This window comes from Symphalangus syndactylus, chromosome 1 (assembly GCF_028878055.3).
Source record: "Symphalangus syndactylus isolate Jambi chromosome 1, NHGRI_mSymSyn1-v2.1_pri, whole genome shotgun sequence".
NCBI lineage: Eukaryota > Metazoa > Chordata > Mammalia > Primates > Hylobatidae > Symphalangus > Symphalangus syndactylus.
Genome location: NC_072423.2, coordinates 35,986,817 through 36,008,693, shown reverse-complemented (window position 1 = coordinate 36,008,693; position 21,877 = coordinate 35,986,817). Strand labels below are relative to the sequence as shown.

Sequence of the window (21,877 nt, the reverse complement as noted above, 5' to 3'; positions counted from 1 at the left end):
TTGGGAGCCATGAATGTGGATACAAAAGGCTGTCACACTGGCCCTTTGCCCTCACTGGCTGGGGGCAGCCGCCTCATGCAAAAAGGCAAGGGGCCCACTGAGCTGTTACCACTTAAGCCATCCATGGAAGGCAAAGCTTAAAGAGCATTGTGGCATACCTCTGGGGCTCCGGGAGTTGCAGGCACCACCACCTGGATGCTGCCTGGGGCCTGCACAGAATTTCACTCCTACCGGCGCCAAAGCGACTGGCTGGTTCCACCGCTCGTTCACTCCAGTTCTTGCACTAATTCACTCACTCGCTTCCTCCCGTGAGGAGTTTGGAGCAACTGGCTGAGTAAATGAGGCACCCCCATCGCGAGTCCCGTGAAGGGGTCGGGGAAATATCCTGCTTTGGTAACAACGACTTGTATTCATACAGCTCCTCACGGTTTGCCAGATGTTTGCATATTCATTATCTCATTTGACCCTCCCTCATCATCACCCTGGGACATACAGAAGGTTCTGTCATGGGAGGAGGAGGAACCTCCAGGCTTGGCCACTGCCTCCCTCCCATGCTGAGTCCTCCCCCTTCGTGGGATGTCATGACAGAGCCCGTGTGTGCCTGTAGCAGAATGAGATTTCAACATAGAATGACTGACAGCCTAACAACCATGCACCTTACTTCTTCTTAAGGAAATGCAGAGAATAAAATCTGTCCAGAGGAAAATGACTGTTTTATCACTGGTCATGAGCCTTGATGGCCTCATAAGACTCAAATAACCTAAGCTGAGGCCAAGAACCTGGGCCTGTGAGGGGAGGGTTGGAAGGTGATCAGGGAATTTGGACTGCATGTATGTTGGATAGGTAGCCTCTCGGTGGCTTCATCTGCAGCACTGCCTCCTGCCCACCTGCCCTCGAGAGACCAGCCTCCTCCATGGCCAAGTTATTGTAATGCTGCCACAGGTATAACAAGATCCTTTGCCTGGGTACCATGAGAGACTCTCTTTGCCTTTTCCAACCTGATATCACGCAACGTCCTCTGAGTAGAAGGGGATTAATCGTCCATCTGCTATCTACTGGTTTCAGTCCACATAAATGTCTCTGACCTGGATCTTGCCATAAGGGTTATTTGCTGTCTTTTACCTCTGTCTCTTGGCAATAGGGATTTGGGCTATAGGGATGGGCTCTGACACATCCCCCTGCACTAAATTATTCAACATTCCTGTTCTTATCTTTGCAGAGAAGGAGACTGAGGCCCAAGAAAGGAAATAAACCAAATATACAAAGAAAAGGAAATGATATACTTGTGACTAAACATCGAATTTGCTTCCAAGGTTCCCAGCCGCTTGATATCAGAGGGCAACATGATGTGCTGTATAGACTTCATTTTGGAGAATGTAATATACCTGCTAGTTTTTCAGGTATATGTCCTTCCAGTGCCAACTGCATAGCCTCTATTCCATTTCTTTTCCTTCATAGCAAATTTCATTATTTTTTAGAAACAAAATTTTCTGACTATAAAAATAATAAATGCTCATTTATTATTAACACAGGAAAATGCAAATTTTAAGAGATTCTTCCGTAACTTTTGATATTTTTATGTATTTCTTTCCTGCCTTTCTCTTTGCATATAAATAATATACATTATACATAACAACTTTATAATCATATTTATAGCCTGCTGCTTTTTATTGGATTCATTATAAATATTGATGTCATTAAAAATTTCTTTCAAAATACCATGTACATTGGCTGGAACAATATTCCACCATGAAGACATACCATAATTTATTTAACAGTTCCCCTGTTGCTTGGTATTTACACTGTTGCCAGCATTTCTCTATTATAAATAAAGCTGCAATTATCATACTTGTACCTAAATCTTTGTCAGTATCTCTAATTATTTCCTTTGGATAGATACCCAGAAGTGAAAAATCTAGGTCAAAGCTTAGCAACATTGTAACACATTTGATTGTGTGTGATACAAACTTGGTCAAAACTTCTCAAAATAAAAGTCTGTATTTGATGTCACCATGCCTTTCCCCTTTTCTCCCGAGCCGTCTAGAGCCTGGCTTTTGCCCACTCTGTATCTCTGAAATGGCTCTCCTGAAAAATCTCATGTGTGTTTTTCAGTCTCGTAACACTTGACTCCCTCATAGCGTTTGTACTGTCAGCTACCCACTCTTCCTCAAAACTCTATTTCTTTGACTTCTGGATTCCTTTCTTTCTTATTTATCTTACTGGTTTTCTGACACACCTGCCTAGACTCAGGAACTATTTTGGCTGTCGGTAACAGAAAACCCTGCTAACAGTGACTGAAATGAACAAGGACTTACTTTTCTTGCACAACAGACAATGTCATATAGCTGCCAAAGTTGGCTTAGTTGCTCACTGATGCTAGGTCCAGCATCTCTGATATTCTCTTGGTATTCCCTTCATGCTTGTTGCCTCAAGATCACAAGGTGGCTGCTGCAGCACTAGGCATCACATCCACATTCAAGAAAGAAAAAATGAGGCAACCTCTCCCTTTTTGCAATCATTTTATTCAGGAAGCATATTCTCTTTAGCAGGCCTCCTGCTGTGTTTCATCAGTCAGAACTGGGTCATATATCAGGCTGTAAGCCAATCTGGATTCATCCTCTGGAGGTCTGGAATGGAGTGATCAAGAGACTCAGCCTGAACAAATCAATGTTGTTTTGGTAGGAAAAGGGGATGGTAGAGTGTGGAGAATGGCTTTGTATGGACATTGAAGAGAGTTGCTGCAATTGTTGATTTTAGATTCCTTCCTTAACCTTCTTCCTATTTGAGTTGCTTCCTAGGAATATCAACCATAAACACAGATTCCCCTCCTACCCACATCATGATGATAGTTCAAAACCTGAATCTCCAGCTCAGGGTCCAGCACCCTCACGGTATTTCTGTTGAGATTCTTCAGGTATTAGAAACCCACTTTCTCTGTGACGAATTTTCCCAAACTTGTCCCAATTTTACCTACGCCTACTCCAGGAGCTTTCAAATGTATTTTAATATCAGAACTTTTTTTTTGTTTTAAATGGACATTACATGGAAAGACATTACATAACGCAGATACTTTTATTTCTATCTTGCAGCCCTCCTCCTCATGGGGTGGGTGGGAGAAGGGTTGTGCATCTCTGGGAATCTTTTTTTTTTCTATTTAGAGTCCAGTTCTTGCTCTGTTGCCTAAGTTGGAATGGAGTGGCATGATCGTGGCTCACTGCAGCCTCAAACCCCTGGGCTCAAGTGATCCTCCCATTTCAGTCTCCTGAGTAGCTAGGACTACAGGCATTCACCACCATGTCCAGCTGATTTTTTGAAAAATTTTTGGTAGAGATGGGGTCTCACTATGTTGCCCAGGCTGGTTTCGAACTCCTAACCTCAAGAAATCCTATCTCAGCCTCCAAAATTCCTGGGATTACAGGCATGAGTCACCATACCTGGTTTCAATCTCTTGGACTCTTTAGGACATTGACAAACAGAGTTTATCCTGATGTCTTGGCCTGGAATCCCCCAAAGCAGATCCTAAGACAAATGCTTATCTGATACCACTCTATTAGGGAGTGTGGGCAGTCCCAGGGAAATAGGAGTAAGGAGAAAGGAGAGTCTTTCCAGTCTTCCAGGGCAGGGAAGGAGGGAGAGAAAATATGCAAGCACACTAAGGAGCTAGTCAGCACTTGGCATCCAGCTCAATTGATTGCCTCATCTTGCCAGACCCTCTTCTGCGTGTCCATATGAGCTGTCGCATCTTAAGACAATCCATCTCTGGGGAGAATATGAGAAGTGTGTATCTGCTGGCTCCTGAACCCATTGGTCAAAACGTCACCTTCCCATTATACGCAGGGGTGCCAAAGGGTCTTGGTAGCATCTCACACTTCAGGGGCAGCAGATGAGCCTCAGGGCAGGAGGTTAGAAGTGCGCAGCATGAATAAGAGGTGAGGTAATGTTGAGGGTACCTGAGCAAGGACAGTCCCTGAAGTGGCCAGCCAAAATAATGTGAGGCCACAAAGATCTGAGGTGGTACACAGAAGGAGTCTGATATAGTTGGTGAACACCCCTATTATACAGGTGAGAAAACTGCAACCCAGAGAGGGGAAGTGCCTTGTCCAGTCTTACACAGCTAGTTAGTGGCAGAATGCTGCACACTAGACTCTCAGTCTAGTGCTCCTTTATCATGCTAAGCTGTCATTGCATGCATTTTTTTTTACCTGTTTTTCTCTTGAAGACTCAAGAAAGCATCATCAAAGCCCTGACCTTTCTCAACTGAATATTCTAAGTGGCTTTGGTATCAACTTTATCCATCACAGACTGTGTGCACATTTTAATTGGAACTCTTTTTGTTTGTTTGTTTGTTAACCAGGTTCCTTTAGAGTTAGGCAAAGGAAACCTCTACTTCCACAGTGAAGGGGAAGACTATTATTATCAGCCACATCTGCCAATATTAGGTAGAGGCTTTCTTCATCTTTGCCGGAATTGGGCAGCAGCCATCCAAAATACTGAGGATAATTCTAAACTGAGAGTGATGTACCAAACTTAGATGAATGCTTTATTGTTTCATATTCTTTTTAATATTGAAAATTGCCATTTACAGTTCCCTTTCTTTTACAAAATCCTTTTCTGTGATTGACGTGGTATACATTAGGCATAACTATAATAATCATAGATTTTCTTCCAGAAAACAAAACCAAACTGGGGAATAGGTATTAACAATGCATAAAGAAGTCATACTTGTACTACAGAGAAAGGTGGGAATTAGTTACCTTGTTTTAGACCCTGGACCTTTCTAAGAATTGTTATTCTGTGAAATGATTTCTTCAGGCTGGCCACCTCCTAGGAGATGATACTGAAGTACAGAGGGCCCTTGAACAATATGGGTTTGAACTGTGTGGGTCCACTTATATGTGGATTTTCTTCTACTTCTGCCACCCCAGAGACAGAAGAACTACCCCTCCTATTCTTCCTCCTCCTGAGCCTACCCAGTGTGAAGATGACAAGGATGGGGATCTTTATAATGATCCACTTCCACTTAATGAATAGTCAATATACCTTCTCCTCCTTATTATTTTCTTTTTTAACTTTTGTGGGTGCATAGTGTATGTATATTTTTACGGGGTACATGAGATATTTTGATAGAGGCATGCAATGTGTAATAATCACTACTCTTTTAGCTTTTTTTATTTTTTGAGACAGAGTCTCTCTCTGTCACTCAGGCTGGAGTGCAGTGGCACAATCTCAGCTCACTGCAACCTCAGCCTCCCAGGTTCATGCAATTCTCCTGTCTCAGCCTCCCAAGTAGCTGGGACTACAGGCACCCACCACCACACCTGGTTAATTTTTGTATTTTTAGCAGAGACAGGGTTTCACCATATTGGTCAGGCTGGTCTTGAACTCCTGATCTCAGGTGATCCTCCTGCCTCAGCCTCCCAAAGTGCTGGGATTACATAACCCAGGCGTGAGCCACCGTGCCTGGCCTCTTTTAGCTATTTTTAAATATAAAATTAAATTATTTTTTACCACAGTCACACTGTTGTGCTAGCAAATACTAGGGCTTATTCATTCTTTCTATTTGTTTTGTATCCATTAATCATACCCACTTCCCTCTCCCACCCCCACCCCAACTACCCTTCCCAGCCTCTGATAACTATCCTACCCTCTATCTCCAGGAATTCAAATGTTTTAATTTTTAGCTCCCACAGATAAATGAGAACATGCAATGTTTGTCTTTCCATGCCTGGCTTATTTCACTTGACGTAGTGACCTCCAGTTCCATCCATGTTGTTGGAAATGACAGGATCTCATTTTTCTATGGTGGAATAGTACTCCATTGTGTATATGTACCACATTTTCTTTATCCATTCATCTGTTGACAGACACTTAGGTTGCTTCTAAACCTTGGCGATTGTGAATAGTGCTGCAGTGGGAATGCAGTTATATCTGAGATACACTGATTTCCTTTTTTTGGGTTATGTACCCAGCAGTTGGATGCTGGCTTGTATGGTAGCTCTATTTTTAGTTTTTTGAGGAACCTCCAAACTGTTCTCCATAATGATTGTACTAATTTACATTCCCACCAACCGTGTATAAGCATTCCTTATGATGTTTTTAAGAACATTTTTTCCTCTAGCTTACTTTATTGTAAGGATATAGTATATAATACATATAAAATAAAACACATGTGTCAATCAACTGTTTATGTTATTGTTAAGGCTTCCAGTCAGCAGTAGGCTATTAGCAGTATTCAACTAGAGATCATACCACTGACAGAACAGAATCCTTCTGGCAATAATATACCCAATTATAAACAAGACCTAAAGCCACTCTAGGCAAGGGGTAAGTCATGTACCCCCGACACTTAAAAAAAACTATGTACTGCCACAAAGTTTCTTCTCTTTCTCTATCAGCTAAACATCACTAGCCTCAAGACAAGCGATGTTGAAACAATTGCAGCTCACTGCCAGATGCTGACTGACATCCCCCCACCATTCCACAAGCCATAATTACAGCTTTGATTGGAAACAAGAGTGATTTCAGTCATTTCATCCTGCTAAAAGACCACTGACCATAGACTGGTTCTGGCAGGTTTACACAGGCTGTGCACTGAGTGTCTTCATGTCCTCTGCTTTACCTTTTGACATATAGTGACGAATTGTAATGCATTTAAATGTTAGGGCTCCACCTGAAAGAGAAAATGGGCTGACCGTAACAGACATGTTTCATTACTACACATGCATGTATCCCCTCTTCATGAGTATGAGTATTCATAGCTCCTTCTATAACCTGTCGAACATGTATGCTTGGCCAACCTGTTCAGTTTAAATCCTTATTCCATCTTACCCTCCCTCAAAGTGCCTGCTTTCGGTCTCTGCTGGAGGCTCCACATCTCAGCCTGTCAGGATGGCCAGCCTGTGTCAGGATGGCCAGTGTAATGCACACTTTCTTGGAGAATTCAAGGAAAATCCCACTAATTGACAGGCAGCAAGTAGCTGACATGCTAGAGTGTTCTATAAAAACAAATGACACTGACTGACATGCAAGTATACACTCCTAATAAATTCACCAATCCTTGCTTTCCTTCTGGGTACACACATTTCCTGGCCACCAGATAGCTTTTGTGAGGACTCAGGTTTGTTCAAATTCTTTTTCCAAAGAAATGGAACTTCCTAAAAGATTTTAGGTTGTTATATTCTTGAATTGGTTGAGCAAAATGTGTCTTCTGATCTTTGACAGTTGACTGAATGTGCTGGTGAAATAACTGACATTCATCGTGCTTTCACTAAAGACGTGTGTGTGTGTCTCTGTGTTATTTATATTAAAAGAATTAAAAAACGCATTTGTATTTAATCTACCCAGTAATAATTTTTATTGTTTTCCCATGAAAATTACACAAGCAAGACTAACCATAAGAAATGCCATTACTAGTAAAATTTCTGATGCATAGACAGAGGCTGCCTTGGATGTGTGCTGAGGCTCATAGAATACAGACGAGACAGTAATTTTAAGATGATGGTCTTCATAGAGCCAGAAACAATTTATTTTCAATTTTTGAAGTAAAAATTATTTCATCACTTAGAAACACATTTTTAAATGTCCCTTGAGGTTTTTTAGGTCATGTAAACAACAACAACAACAACAACCACCACCATGTGTTGCTCATTTGAATGACAGCAGTGTATTTCCCATCTGGCATTGGTAGAGTGAGGGATTGGAGATAGTGATCCAACTCCACATTTACGCAGTGCTGATGGAGATGGCATAAGACTGCTTTCCATATCTGTGCAACCCACATCCATGCTGAGAAAAGCTGGGGCCATGAACATGCTGACTTAGGGGTAGGGAGGGGAGGCAGGACAGGAAGAGAACAAATAGATTAAGTTTAAAAGTTAGAACTGTGAGTCTTTGTTCAGCGGGTTATAACCTTCAGTGTGTAAATATATAACACCGTTCTAAGCCATGTAGGAAGCACTCGAAAATTAAGTGACTAGGACAAATATTAGATTAATTGTCTTCTAGGCTTCTGGATGTCAGGGACCATACTAGCTTGGCATGATGGTTGTTTGGGAATCTAAAACAATAATGTATACTCAATGATTTGGGAATTGAAGGATGAAGTTCATAACCAACTCTGAGGTTGGTTAGCTCAATTAGGTACCAACAAGACACTGGCAGTAAGTTTTATGGCCATAAAGATATGGGCTATTCATCAAACCATGGGGTACTTTTATAAGCATGAGCCACTGTTGGTGATGAAGAAAAACTCAAGCAAAAGGATAAGGGGGAAAACTCAGAATATATTCTAATAACAGCATATTGTTTGTATGAGAGGAACAGGACATTTTAGCAGGTCAAGTGATGAATTAAAACAACTTGGAGAAATGAACAAAAGAATCATTGGACTCTTTGGACTCTCAGGGAGAAATGACAAAAGAGACCTCAGTTAAACTCAAGTTTCTACACAGAGCACATAAAGGGAGGAAGTAGGGTACTGAATCTCAAATGTTTTTTGATCATGGGTCATAATTTAAAAACCATTTAATGGTGTGACCTATGGCGTATATACACACAAACATATCTGAAATTGTAATGTCATAAGTGATACTCTTATCATTTACAATGAACTCTGCTATTTTCTATTCTACTCTATTCCATCATTTCAAGAATACCAGCACTATCTACCTAATTGATTTCACAGCCCATAATGGGTAATGATCTGTAGTTTGAAAAACACAGGACTGGGTAAACACCAAGGGTAGGAAAATGTACTTAAAACTCTGGTGAGGACTTATCTCTTATGGGTTGAAAGAAGAGACTGCTGGGATGGGCCAACCCAGTCAAGAAACTTGTGGGAAGTAAGCAGGCTGAGAGGTCTGCACTGCCTGTGGGAGTCAGGTGAGAGTAAAGATCTGCCCCAGGTGACCACTGGATACTGGTCACCTGGGTTAACTTGCTTTGAAGACATGCCAGAATTTCTACCCAAACCTATAAGACATTGAGCATTTTGAGGGCTGCAGAGGAAGAGGGTGGGTATTGGTATCTGGTATCACTGAGTGATGCTAGTTACAAAATATCCTGGACAATGCTACCTTGATGCATGGTTACAACCTTTGCAGATCTTACAGAGGAAGTAATTTACACAGTAGGGACTCAACTCTTCCCTGCTCAAAATGTTGAAAGAGCTTCTCATGATACTTATGATAAAGGTCAAAATACTTGTGATGGGTTACAAACCCCTTGCACGGCTTGTGACCTGCCTCTCTCTCCACCTGCTCTCCCCACCATCTGTCCTACCCTGTAGCCTGTGAGACACTTTCAAACTTTCCAACCTTTTCCTTAGTGTCCCTCATACTCTTCCCTCTACTTGAGCCACTCTTCCTCTGTTCTTCAACCAATTTAATTTTTACTTCCACATGAAACCTTTCCTGATTCCCCAGATGAGAGTAGGTCCCCTTGTTAGACCCTTCACACAGGAAAATCACTTATTTGTGTAAGCATGTATTTAATATCTCTCTCTCTTATTAGACTATGAGCTCTGTGAAAGCAGGGACTATGTCTGATAAAAGATAAAAACAACTACTTTAAATATCTTATCAGGAAACTGCATTTCATTTTCTTTGATGACATTGAGAATATCTTCTGAATCTATGCTTATATCACCTTTTTATTGATAATATTAATTTTTTCTTTCTCTTTTCCTTAACCAGGCTTCTGAGGAGTTTACCTATTTCATTGTTCTTTTTATTTATTTATTTATTTATTTATTTATTTATTTATTTTATTTTTTTTTTATTATACTTTAGGGTTTTAGGGTACATGTGCACAATGTGCAGGTTTGTTACATATGTATCCATGTGCCATGCTGATTTCCTGCACCCATTAACTCGTCATTTAGCATTAGGTGTATCTCCTAATGCTGTCCCTCCCCCCTCCCCCCCCCCCACAACAGTCCCCGGAGTGTGATGTTCCCCTTCCTGTGTACATGAGTTCTCGTTCAATTCCCACCTATGAGTGAGAACATGCGGTGTTTGGTTTTTTGTCCTTGCGATAGTTTACTGAGAATGATGTTTTCCAGTTTCATCCATGTCCCTACAAAGGACACGAACTCATCATTTTTTATGGCTGCATAGTATTCCATGGTGTATATGTGCCACATTTTCTTAATCCAGTCTATCGTTGTTGGACATTTGGGTTGGTTCCAACTCTTTGCTATTGTGAATAGTGCCGCAATAAACATACGTGCGCATGTGTCTTTAGAGCAGCATGATTTATAGTCCTTTGGGTATATACCCAGTAATGGGATGGCTGGGTCAAATGGTATTTCTAGTTCGAGATCCCTGAGGAATCGCCACACTGACTTCCACAATGGTTGAACTAGTTTACAGTCCCACCAACAGTGTAAAAGTGTTCCTATTTCTCCACATCCTCTCCAGCACCTGTTGTTTCCAGATTTTTTAATGATGGCCATTCTAACTGGTGTGAGATGGTATCTCACTGTGGTTTTGATTTGCATTTCTCTGATGGCCAGTGATGATGAGCATTTCTTCATGTGTTTTTTGGCTGCATAAATGTCTTCTTTTGAGAAGTGTCTGTTCATGTCCTCTGCCCACTTTTTGATGGGGTTGTTTGTTTTTTTCTTGTAAATTTGTTTGAGTTCATTGTAGATTCTGGATATTAGCCCTTTGTCAGATGAGTAGGTTGCAAAAATTTTCTCCCATTTTGTAGGTTGTCTGTTCACTCTGATGATAGTTTCTTTTGCTGTGCAGAAGCTCTTTTTAAACACCAGATTTTGGGTTTATTTATTCTTTTTACTATTTTTAGCAACACCACTACATTCTCCTATTAGTTCTAATAGTTATTCTTTAAGAACTAGAGTCTTAAGGTTTTTAGTTGTGCAATTACAGCATTTACAATGAAAGACTTTCTTTATTCCTTTTCCATATTTGTATCTACTATTTCATTTTCATGTCTTACTTCTTTATTTTAGTCCCTAAAACAATGTTAATAATAGTGGTGATAGGAGGCATCTCTGTTGTATTCCTGAATTTGGTGGCTTTAGTACAGCTCCATTTTGTGTGCTGTTTGCTGTGTTGTTTTGAGTAGTTAGCGTCTATTGTTCCTTGAAGGACCAGTAAGGTTGGATGAAATCCAGAAGCGTCCTGTGAGTCACATGAAAAAATAACTATTTCAGGAGAAAGGAGTGATTGACTACATCAAATGCTGGATAGGTCAAGTAAGATAAAGCCTGAGAACTGATCATGAGATTTAAAAACATAGGGGTCTGTGAAGACTTTGACCAGAGTAGTCTGCATGGAGTGATGATTGGAATGGGTTAGACAGAGGATGTGGGGAGAGGAAGTGGAGACCCGGAGAGGAGGCAAGTTCTGTTTTGCCAGGAGATGTTGTAAAGGGGAGAAGAGGGTTGAGGCAGCAGCTGGAGGAGAATGGGGTCAAAAGAGTATTTTTGTTTTGTTTTGTTTTTTGAAGATGGGAGACATTAAACTATATTTAAAAGCTACTGCTTAGGACCCGGCATTAAGGCAAAACTGGTGATCAAACAGAGAGGTATGTTTATAGAGAGATGTGCTTACAAAAGTGAGAGGAGTGAGATCTTGTACACAAGTGGAGGGTGATTTTTTTTTTTTTTTCTTGAGAGAGAATCTTGCTCCGTTGCCCAGGCTGGAGTGCAGTGGCGGGATCTCAACTCACTGCAACCTCCGCCTCCCAGGCTCAAGCGATTCTCCTGCCTCAGCCTCCTGAGTAACTGGGACTATAGGTGCGTGCCACCATGCCTAGCTATTTTTTTGTATTTTAGTAGAGACATGTTGCCCATGTTGCCCAGGCTGGTCTTGAACTGCTGAGCTCAGGCAATCTGCCCACCTCGGCCTCCCAAAGTGCTAGGATTACAGGTGTGAGCCCCTGTGCCCAGCCAGAAAGAGGCCTCATGCAGTATTCAGCCCTCTTGCCCTTCTGCCTTATGCCATATGAGGACACAGCATTCCTCCCCTCCAGAGGATGCAGCCATGAAGTGCCATCTTGGAAGCAGATACCTAACCCTCACCAGAGACCAAACCTGCCATTGTCTTGATCTTGGATTCCCAGCCTCCAGAACTGAGGGAAATACATTTCTGTTCATTATAAATTACCCAGTCTTGGGTATTCTGTTATAGCAGCACAAACATATTAAGACAAGGAGGGAAGGCAGAATATGAGAGACAGGGACAGATGCTGGTAAGTGGGCCACTGTAGTCACCTACTGTTTCTTTTTCTCCATGGACGTATAGCTTTCCTAGGTGATTCTCATAAGCGTGCAAGTGTGGAATCACTAGTCTATAGCTAGAACCAAGCAACTCACACAGCTTATCACTTCCTTCAATCAAGTCGATCCTGCATCTTGGATCTCATCTCTCTAGTGATGAGGAAAGCCGTTTCCAGAAGAAAGAATGAAGAAAGTGTGATTTCAAATTCCTAGGCCCTAGATCCCACTCTATGAGAACAGCCCAGGCCGGTGTCATCTTCATAGCTGGACAGGCTGGACCTATGAGAAAAGAGAGGGAGGAAAGGAAAGGGAGAGGGAGAGGGAGGGAGGAATAGAAGGAGAGAGAAAGAGGTAGATAAATAGAGACAAGGAGAAAAAACGTCAGTTCTCTCCCAAGAAAGAAGCAACCCAAGAGGGAGAAGGGCACCTGGCTGCTGAGGGTACCCCCTCATCTAGAAGCCAAGGTACAGTGGGTTCCTCAAACATGGCCAGTGCTTACCCCCGGAAGAGAGGCCACATGCAAAGTCATTGCCCCAATGCCAACTCCTCCTGGGAACAGAAAGGGTGGGGTCAGGAATCTGTTTAATCACCTAAGTTGCTTCCCTACTTTACCTAGGTCTGAGTCAAAAATGGGTGCCATGGGAGACAAATTTAGCCAGCAAAATATTTTTGAAAATCATACCGAAATACCCTAAGCAAGGCAGACAGGGCACTGTTTTGCTCTATGCAGCACCCCTTGCCCCCATATCCTCCAGGGCCACTGTAGATGTGGGCACCCCTGGCCTAGCCACCGAGTTACAGCTTCTAGTGTCTAGTCACAGGCAGTAAGGAAATGCTGGCTCATTTTTTTTTCCTCCCGGAAAACGTCTTAAAACAGAATGACCTGGTGAACTTCCCAACTCCACAATTCTGTGCAGTTATTTTCTAGTGACTGACACCGACTTCAGCCAGCTGTTTCTTTAGGAGTCTTCCCTATGGGGTAAAAATAAGAAATAATTTGTTTCCTGATAGCAGCAAGGAGAACAGAACATCACTTTACCTGACAGTGGAGAGCCACAGACAGATACTCACTTCCTGTTCATTCCCCTGCCATTGTTCGGTAATGGGCAATGATATTAAACATGCATATTTCACAGTCTCTTGTCCCACGATTTGGAGGATGGCCATTCACTATGCATGAACCACTCACTCATGCTCATCACACAGAGAAAATTACATTTTCCCAGTTGCCAAATGGAAGAGATAAATTATCTCAGGTGGACAAGCACATTGCTCTCAAGAGCAGCTTCCAGACCTAAGACAAAGAGATTAAAAAAAAAAAAAAAAAAAAAAAAAAAAAAACACGCTGGAGGGGGACTCTGAGCTTTCCAGGTGTTGGTGGGGGTCAGTCTCTTCATTCAGACTCGCCAGACCCTCACTTTGCAGTTAGTGGGCTTAAAGTGGCGGGACATTTGCCCTTCTGTTTCTTTTGGATTAAATGAGCAGCCTTGGGGCCTCTTATTCTTCCTTCATAGAAGAGATGTTATAAAAATGAATAAATCAACACAAAACATTTCATATTTATGCCTACTCACTGAATTGATACTACTTGTAATGAAAATCAAGGAAGCAAAATGTTAAAATGTTCTCTTTGGGGAAGACACATTGGAATGTCTTACCACAGATGTACACACACTTGCTTGTTACACACTCCTTCCTTATCCCTATTCTCTGAGGTTAATGAAGGTCCTGACAACTGCAGTCTCTAACTTAGCATATAATCCCAAACCTACTACCTGCACACATAGGAGTCGTAGCGCAACTATGTACTAATGGCAGCCAACACTCATTACCCTTCATACCACCATCACTGTGCAAATCCTTAGTGCATTTTCCAATATGATCCCACAATCCTTCATTTTTATGTTTTGCCCACGCTAAAATTCGACAGCGAATTCTTGCAACAATTATTAAGCGCCTGGAATTGTATTAGGCTCTGGGTGTAGAGGCGGGGGACGAAAGGGGAATAACCGCAGTACACAGTACACCCTATGAAAGTGCCAAAACGCCGGTCTCACTCGGAAGGCTGTGGGAGAGGGGAGAGGAGAGGGCTCATGGGCAGCTAAAGCCACCAGTGACCTCATTATACAATATTTAGGTTATCAGACTTTTCTATGCCTAGAAAAGCAGCGCCTCAACCATTCCAATGGGACGCACCGCGTTCAGTGACGCCCCTCATCGGTGCCCACAGCTTTGGGCTAGCTGAAGGCACCACAGAAGCACCAGTTATTACCAGTGTTAGGGTCCAGTGGCTTCTCCTGTCCCTTTCCTCTGGATCCCAAAGTGTTGGTTCCCTTTTGTTAGTTTTATTCCGGTCATGCCAATGAGCACAGATTCACAGCCCAGGCGGCCCGCTCGGAATCCCAGGCCGGCTGGGGACCGGTGCACTTGGGCCCCGTGCCCCCTCGACCCTCTGACCGGTGCCCCTTCCCGCGCGCGCGGGTCTCCCCGGTTCCAGAGTCCACCGCCGGCTCCTTCTCCCCACCCACCCTCCCACCGGGCCCCTGGCGGCTGCAGCAGCGCGGGGCTGGCGGGGCGGCGACTGGGCTCAGGCAGATCCCCTCTTCCCGCCTTCCCGGCGCCCCCTCCCTCCCGGACGGAGCCCGAGGATCCCCCATCCCCGGCGGGCGTGAGGACGGGCTTCTGAGTGACTAGAGCTCGACCGCGTGTGCCCCGGGAAGGCCAGGCTACCCGGGACGGGGCTCGGCTCCCCAGGTGAGCTCGTCTCCGCGGGGCTGGGTCCGGGAAGGCCCCGGGACCGCGCGGCCGAGCGGCCTGGAGGCTGCGGGAGGGCAGAGCGGGGCGCGCGGGAGGCAGCCGCCCCCGGGCGCCCAGGGCCCGGCTCCCCAGCGCCACCGCCGCAGCAGGTGGGGGCCCAGCGGGCGGGGGCGGGGCCCGGCTCTGGGCGGAGCCTAGGCGGCGGCGGCGCAGGCGGGGGCCGGGGCCGGGGCGGGAGCCGGAGCCCGAGCCGGAGCAGTGAGCCGGACTGTCGGGGCGCCCGCGGGAGCTCGCCCTGCGCCGGGGCTGGGACCGGCCTGGCGGAGCGCGCCGGCGCCGCGGCCGCAGACAAAGGGCGGCTCGCGCCCGGGCCGCCACGCTCTCGGGCTCTGCCTGGGTAAGTGGCTCCCCTCCGCTGGCTTTCTCCTCCCGCCGCCTGCGCCTCTCGGAGTTCGGCGGGCTCCGGAGAAACGGGTAAGAGATGAGACTTCCCCGCCCGCACTGCCTCCCCACCTCCCCCTGACAATAAGCCCCCCAGGCCAAGCCACTGCCAAACTGGCGAGTTTCCGAGCGGCAGGGGTCTCCCGCGGGACCCGCCCGGCTGCTCTGGGTGACCTCGCCCGCAGACCGCGCGCCGTTGCTGTCCTGGACCCGTTTGGGATGGGAGGTTGCCGCTGGGCTCCCCGCGGTGTGTTTAGGTGAGGAGGACGCAGGAGCCGGGCGCCGCGAGGGGACCCCACCACCGGGGACAGTCCGGAGCGCTTGGGGTCGCCGAGGGGCGGTTCACACTGCGAGTTCAGATTCGGATAGCGGTTGCGGGGTCTGCCCCAGTCCCCGATTATCCTCCCCTCCAGCCTCTCCCTTCCTCGTTCAAAGGTTAATATAGCGCCCTCTCCCCTCGCCACCCGACCGAGGCGCCCACACTGCCGGTCGGTAGCCCCTGGGAGAGGGGGTGTGGGGGGACCCCGCCGCTTTCGCCGCTCGGCGACCCAGAGCCCCAGCCTGCCGGAGAGGGCAGCGGCTCGGGTTTGACATCCCAGCTGGGTCACCGGCCGGCTCCCCCAGCCTCCTCCCGGGTTGCTGTCTATCAGGAAAGCAATCGGAAGTCCGGCCAGCTTTTGCTTTTGTTCTGCCCGCTACTCTACGGAATCGTAGGTGAAGCCGGGGTGGGCGGATGCCCCGGGAGAGGGCTGCGGCGGGAGTTCCAGGTGCGGCCCCGCAATGACCATTGGAGGCGGCGGCTGTTTCCCGCCCCTGGGTGGGGAATGGATGCCGATCGCTAATCGATACCCTGGAGCCAGCAGTGGGTCAGCAGCGTCCCGACAGAGCGCAGCGGCCGCGTACTGTCACGCGCCTCTCCAGCACTCTCGAAAGCACTACCTCGAGACGTGCATTTCCATTCACGGATCTGTGCCTGGGGGTTGATTCATGTCACCCCTGCCTGGGTTGAGGAGTGTCCGCAACTGCTCAATAGCCATTTACTGGGAGGTTACTGTGTGCAAGGCAGCTATCTTAAATAACCTTAATGTAAAATATACTTATTGAGCACCTACTATGTGAAAAGCAGGTATACTACAGACTTTTCAATTGAATAGATATGTATTGAGCACCTACCCCGTGCAAAGGTGAAGCGTCATGACGTTCTCAATGTAACAGGTATTTATTGAGTACCTACTATGTTCAAGGTAGCTATGCTATGACCTTATTGTAATATATATTTACTGAGCACCTACTAAGTACTAAAGACTTTTTTGCTGAAGGGTTGCCAGTGTACTTTTGGGGTACAGATAGAAACAAGGGAGAGAAAATATAATATCTTCTGACCCTTGAGTCTTTAACTCCTTTAGTGACCTGCATTTTAACCTTTCCAAACCGCTTGTGTGGTGTATGAAGGGCTGGTCTTCTACACTTGAGGGTACACTTCTATGCTTGAGGGTTTGTCAGACAGGAGCAGGGCTGAATAGTAAAAAGGCTTGCTCTGGAACCTCTTTCCAATTCCGTTTCCTTGCATTAGAAAAGTCAGTTTCTTTGCGTAAAGCACCATGAAGTTATCACAGGGAATCAAAGGGCAATAAGGCAAAGCCCTAATGCTCAAAGGGACAGAGAATCCGTACTGGAGACAGACAAAATGACACCTCCTAAACAAGGACGGAACCAATAAAGGAAGGGAGACGGAAGCATGAAGACAGGGCCAGCTCAACCTTCCAGCCCCTCACTCCAAACTGATACCAGTGATGTTGGGGTGAGAGAGTCTATCATTGCCCATGGCCCTAGGACTGGAATTAAATAGTTTTCCTGCTAAGAGATTTGATGAATCTGTTACTCTGATAATCTTAGGATCTTGAGATGCACTGGAATATCCAGATTGGCAAGAAAATCATATCCATTAGCAAATATTTGAGTATTTACAATGCAATATAGGCATTTATCAGGGAAATGTAGTCTAAGATGTCTTTGTCTTAAAGAACTCTGGTTCATGAGATAAACATGTAAAATGACAACTTGGGCAGCATATATGAAAAGCCAGGAGCAAATTCCTCCTGGAATTTAACATAAAAAACATTCTCATCACATGGAACTGTGGTTTTTCTCTTATCAGACATTGAGAACTCTCTACGTGCCTTGTATGTTTATCTTTTTGCCTTGGCCTCTAGAAATTCCTGCTAACGGCTTTATCCCGGCTTCTTGGTACAATGATTTTTTTCTCCCTTAATTATTTCTGAGACCTCTCTTTTAAATTCCTTATAAAAAACTATATTACAGTGTTTTTGTTGTGAACTTGAAAGCCTCTCTGAAATCTTTTCTGTAAGTAAGCCCATTATGAAAGATACATAGAAAATATGGTAAGTATTAGATGAATGTGCTTATAAGAAAAGGGGGAAAAAACTATCAGGAATTTACAGAGAAAACAAACGGGCTTTGCAAGATGAAATAGGATTCAGATGGGCAAAGACAACTAACAAAGATTTTCCTCCCAAATTGAGGGAAATAGCGTTGGCAAAGGTGTCAAGGAAAACAAACCATCTTTAGAGTACTTTAGGTATTTGATAGATCTTCCTCTGGAATAGTTTCCATTCACTCAACACACGAGTGCTGCTGGAACATTTCACTGTGTCAGGGACTATGCTAGGTGTCAGGTGGGGGGCATCACCCAGAACCAATTGAGGTTCAGCATGATCCCACAGCTGGCAAGGACCTTTGTTCTCCTGTCCTGGCTGTGGGGTAGCACTGCCGTGCGTCTCAGCCATTCTTTCAAGCATTCTTGGAGTTTTTTCACCTGAGCTGAACTTGACTGTAATCTTCTTCAAGGCCAAGAATGTGACTTTTTTTTTTTTTTTTTTTTTTCTCTGCATCCCTCCCTCCTTGCAGGTTCAGGTAGAAAAGTTGGTAGGGTAGGTGACACTTATTTCAGTGACCTCTATTGCCCATTTCGTCACCCCTTCCCGGCCTCATCAGGGCCTGCTATCCTCTCTTCCTCTCCATCATTTTCAGCTGTTCAGAGCCTTTCACTGTATGAAAACTGGTCTCAGGGGAAAACCAATCTGTCATCAGTCACTTTCTCTTGAATATGAATGTAGGTCACTGTGTTCTCTCTTCCAGGGGTCTTTGCACTTTAAGCCTCATTATGAAATGAAAGGCTCTGTTCACCATGAGACAATATCAGGCACAGACAAGTGGGTGTTGGAAGTAATTGGGGAGGCAAAGTGCCTTTCCTGGTGCTCCTGAAACCACCACCTCCTCACGTAGCCAGTCTTGGCAAGGGTCCTTGCAGTCCTATGATTCTTGGAAGTCTGGAGCCTTCATTGCTGTTTATCATGGTGCAGTGGTTGAAGTCAGACAGTGGATCTCTGTGAGCCACCTGTCAGCTTGGCCCTCATACATTCCACTCCAAAGTTTAAAACTTTATCGTTTGCAGGGAGAATCCTTGCTTCCTTACCTATATGTGCCCATTATTTTAAGGCAGCGATTCTCAACCTAGGCACTATTGATGTTATGGGCCAGATAATTTTTTGTTATGGGGAGCTGTCCTGTGCATTACAGGGTGCTTAACAGCATCCCTGGCCTCTACCCCCTAGATGCCAGGAGCATTAAACACCAGCCTGCTCCCCAAGTTGTGACAACCCAAAATGTCTCCGGCCATTGCCAACTATCCCCTAGGAAACAAAGTCACCGCTGCTTGAGAACCACTGTTCTAAGGGTTATTGGTTATTATGTATCATGCCATATAAGAGAGGCCTTATCTAATGTAATTCAATTCTTTTCAATAAAGAGGAACTAATACATGTGTAATTAACATGGTGGAACTTTTCATATAAGTAATTTCATAAATTAGAATAAATATCCTTTTTTTCAGACCTCATATCCTAATCTGGTTATTATATTAAGTTCATCTTTTGAAGCATAAAGCCTCAAATTCTTCCTTTTCTAGTGTGGCTGATTTACATACCACGACTGTGTGTAGCAGAACCGCCATTACCCACAAGATCATCCCAGGCTGCTGCTTGGGCAGTGCCTGGTAACCACCAGTGGGGGAGGAAAATGGCAGAGGAGGATTGAGTTCTAGTGGACTTGATGCTTATGTAATTTGATGGGCCCTCTTTAAGGAAAAGACAAAATGATAAGGGGAGCACATTGCTAGGGCTCCTCCCAGGCCTTGGAAGGGTCCTGTGAGGACAAGTGATGGGCTCTGAATTTAAGTTTCATTAGCTTCGTGGGAAAGCAGTCTTTGGGAAAGGTTTTGAGGAGTGACTGGACAGCTGTGTCTGCAAGAATAGGAAACTAGTCCTACCTATGACTGATAGGAGCTAAGAGAAAATTCTCAAAGTGTTGACTTAAATTGAGAGCACAGATCAAAACGGAATTGTTAAACCTAGGGTGACTTATACTTCTGTTAACATCTGCCCTCAAAAGTAAGAACTTCCATATTGTCAGCAACCCCAGGTCCACATCAGCAGCATCATACGTGAAATGAGGGGCAGGGATCGTTCAGGTTTAGCAGGAGGCTCTGCGTTCCACTAGTGGGTAGTAGTAACTTACTGCACCTTGTAAACGAGGTTGGTCAGTGCTGAAGTTATTGCCTCGGGAAATGAATGAAACTCTTTTTCAGGTCATTCTAATGATATTTGAAGAGTTTATAACAGGAGTACATTGATTCAAACTTTTCTTTTGCAATACCTGAGCCTGGGATGAGAAGTCCTTGCATTAAAATAGGCCAGGCAGGAAACACTTGCCCCCTCATTTTGGGGGGCAAGTAATTTAAGTACAGTCATGTGCTACATAATGGACATTTCAGTCAATGAAGGGCTGCATGTGGGACTGTGAAACTGTAAGATTATAATACTATATTTTTCCTATACCTTTTCCATGTTTAGACATATTTAGGTGTAGAGATACTCACCATTGTGATACAGTTGCCTACAGTGTTCGGTACAGTAGCATGCTGTACAGAGTTGTAGTCTAGGATCAATAGGCCATACCTTATAGCCTAGGTATGTAGGCTATTCCATCTAGGTTTGTATAAGTATGCTCTATGATGTTCCCATAACCAGGAAATTGACTAATGATGCATTTCTAAGATGGATCCCCATCATGAAGTGATGTATGACTGTATGAATTTAAGAACTTAAAATAATAAGGCTTTAAAAATGAAACTATAATTCAGACTTCTCATTAATCTTTTTCCTTAGTTTAGATCACCTTAGCTTCAGCGAGGAAGACAGTGTTCTAATTGTTGCTTTAGTGTAGAAATGTTAAATATAAATGCCTGGCCCTGCACAAGACTGATCTGGCAATGTATCAATGTCTAGATTTAACAAAAATTAAAAATAAGAAACAAGAAACACTCTACATGAAGATTTGCTGTAGGAGGGATTTCTTTTAAAGCATTGCTAGTCTTTCATTTGTATTTATACAGATTTAATTTGTATAAAATTTTTCGAGTTGAGACCTGTTTGGAGATTTTAGGTCAAATGTGCACACAGTCACAGAAATTAGACCTGAAAGAGATTTTAGGGGTTTCTGGCCAGCCCTGCTTGCCCATTGAATAATTGGAGAAACTGAGGCTGAGAGTGGTTAGATGGCTCGCCAAGGTCACACAGAGATCAGCTGGGAGGCTGGCTCAAGGAACCAGGAGCTCACCCCATCCCCTTGACAGTGCTGCTGGGATACCGTTCTTCTGTCTTCCTGGTTGTAGAGTGTGTTGGTGTAGGGAGACCAGGCAGGAAAAGGTTTGATAACTTGTCTCATTTCCAGGGCACCTGATCCTCAGAGAACTACTCATTAATTTAAACTGATTACATCTATGCCAAAGGTGTGTGTAAACACAGGCAGTACTGAAACAATCACAGAAAAACTGAGACGGTTCAATTGGTGGAATGAGACTTTTTTTTTTTTTTTTTTTTTGAGACGGAGTCTCGCTCTGTCGCCCAGGCTGGAGTGCAGTGGCGCAATCTCGGCTCACTGCAAGCTCCGCCTTCCGGGTTCACGCCGTTCTCCTGCCTCAGCCTCTCGGAGTAGCTGGGACTACAGGCGCCTGCCACCACGCCCGGCTAATTTTTTTTGTATTTTTTTTTAGTAGAGACGGGGTTTCACCGTGGTCTCGATCTCCTGACCTCGTGATCTGCCCGCCTGGGCCTCCCAAAGTGCTGGGATTACAAGCGTGAGCCACCGCGCCCGGCCGGAATGAGACTATTTTATAAAAACTTCCTTTATTGCTTTTTTGTATCATCTTTACAGTAAATAACTAGAATGAAAACATTTGTCTATTTAAAAAGTAATATATATATATATATATATATTTTTTTTTTTTTTTTTTTTTTGAGACGGAGTCTCGCTCTGTCGCCCAGGCTGGATGCAGTGGCACGATCTCGGCTCACT

At 44.6% G+C, this 21,877-nt stretch overlaps 1 protein-coding gene across 7 annotated transcripts in view; it reads left to right on the top strand.

The window, feature by feature from the left end:
* Positions 1-21,877, top strand: part of MAPK4 (mitogen-activated protein kinase 4) — a 208,451-nt gene that overhangs the window by 25,430 nt on the left and 161,144 nt on the right. For 3 of the 7 annotated variants that reach the window (XM_055299075.2, XM_055299047.2, XM_055299052.2), the window contains exon 1: positions 15,235-15,475. The exons of 1 other annotated variant lie outside the window; for it this stretch is intronic. The gene's annotated coding sequence lies outside the window, so the exon portion shown is untranslated. Of the gene's footprint in view, positions 1-14,976; positions 14,999-15,234; positions 15,476-21,877 lie in introns of those variants that run through there. 3 more of the 7 variants (XM_055299083.2, XM_055299065.2, XM_055299055.2) reach the window with 2 other exon arrangements.